Source organism: Macrotis lagotis, chromosome 6 (assembly GCF_037893015.1).
Source record: "Macrotis lagotis isolate mMagLag1 chromosome 6, bilby.v1.9.chrom.fasta, whole genome shotgun sequence".
Classification (NCBI taxonomy): domain Eukaryota; kingdom Metazoa; phylum Chordata; class Mammalia; order Peramelemorphia; family Peramelidae; genus Macrotis; species Macrotis lagotis.
The window spans coordinates 102,635,943-102,637,766 of NC_133663.1; the positions used below are offsets into that span (position 1 = coordinate 102,635,943).

Below are 1,824 nucleotides of genomic sequence, written 5' to 3' on the forward strand. Positions count from 1 at the left end.
CTAGGGTCTGGAGCAAGAGTTAAACCAAGTCAAGAGTTCTTCTGGATCTGACAGAGATGGAACTATCTGCCTTCTTATTTATTATTTTTAACAATTTCTACAATTGTTTTTTTAATATACATTTCTTTTTGGTTTGTATTAAACAAAAAATTAAAATAGCACATAGAAAAACCAAGAAAACATTAAAAAGTGGCCAAAGATAGCCTTGGAATGTAGAACTCCAACAAGAGGGGGGAAAGGTAAAGAGAAAATTATTTGGAAATTATTATATTGCAAGATTAAACAGTGACGTTAAAAAAAGAAGAAACAGTGACACTATAACCTAAATTTCAATATCTGCAAGTATTAAGTATTTTCACTTCTTCCCAGTTGCTTTTCTTGCTAATTTCTGAGCTGCAACATTACCTCCATCTTTTGAATAAGCAGGTACATAATTCCATTCAACATTCATGACCTGAGTCAGATTATCCAGTTTAATGAATTGCTCTCTGTGGACAACATCTTTATTTTTACTTGTTTTCCAGTCATTTCCTTTCCAGTTGTCAATCCACTCATTCATACCCTTGGTGATAAGTTGGCTGTCTGTGCACACTACGATGTTGTCCTTATTTTGGACCTTTGCTTGCTCAACTGCTTTGATTGCTGCTTCTAATGATGCACTTTGTTTTGTCTGTCGTCCAGAACACCTATCACTTATGTTTAGACCATGCTCTGATCTCCAGTGGACACCAATACTTCCTTGTGCCCCTTCTCTTCCATTATTTTTGTAGGTATCCATGACATAGACAATATTAGAGTCTGACCCTGGATGTGATTGCCCACAATAGCTTCCATGGACGCTAGTCTCCCAATCATAGTCACAGCAACAGGGATTGGGTTTCCTACTCATGTCTGATCTCAAGTGATCCTGACCTTCAGAAAAAGTGCTTAAGTTAAGTTTTTAGAAGGCAAGGTAAAGGGGTGGTTAGGTGGTGTAGTGGATAAAGCACCACCCTTGGAGTCAGGCGTACCTGGGTTCAAATCTGGGCTCAGATACTTCATAATTACCTAGCTGTGTGGCATTGGGCAAGCCACTTAATCCCATTTGCCTTGCAAAAACCTAAAAAAAAAGAAGGCAAGGTAGATCTTTTGAACTCAGAGAAAGTAACAACAAAAATAATCTTGAGTAAAAAAAGAATAAATAGGGAAACTGTATTTGTATCATAGGCATTTAATTAATATCAATAATTAATATAATTCTAATGTCTTCTTTGCAGTATTAATAAAAAAGAACAAGCATTTATACAAAGTAGGCTACCCTTGTAGTCAGGAAGACTTGGGTTCAAATGACTGTCTTACCTCTAATACCTCCTAATGCTATGACCATGGACAAATCACTATATATGAGTTCCAGTTCTACACTGGTGAAAGAAATTTCTATATGGAAAATTCTCAACACCAATGGAATGGCAGTTGGAACCACAGTATTAAAGAAATCACTTATTCCAATATCCTCATTTAATTTTTTTGTTTTGTTTTTGTTTTCATTTTAAAGATTTTATTTATTTTGAGTTTTAGAAATTTCCCCCTAATCTTACTTTCCTCCCCCCCCAGCCCCCACAGAAGGCAATTTGTCAGTCTTTACATTGTTTCCAAGGTGTACATTCATTCAATTTGGATATAATGAGAGAGAAGTCATGTCCGTAAGGAAAAAAAATAAAGTTTAAGAGATAGCATAATAAGATACAGGGATTTAGATGGTATTCTAAATTCAAGGTATAAGATGGTATTCTTCATCTCAGAGAGCCCAAAATTGTCCCTGATTGTCGCACTAATGGAATGAGT

The 1,824-nt window shown here is 35.6% G+C and overlaps 1 pseudogene; it reads right to left on the reverse strand.

Moving 5' to 3' along the window:
• Positions 1-355: 355 nt before the first annotated feature.
• On the reverse strand, positions 356-889 carry LOC141492170 (ribonuclease H1 pseudogene; annotated as a pseudogene).
• Positions 890-1,824: the final 935 nt, after the last annotated feature.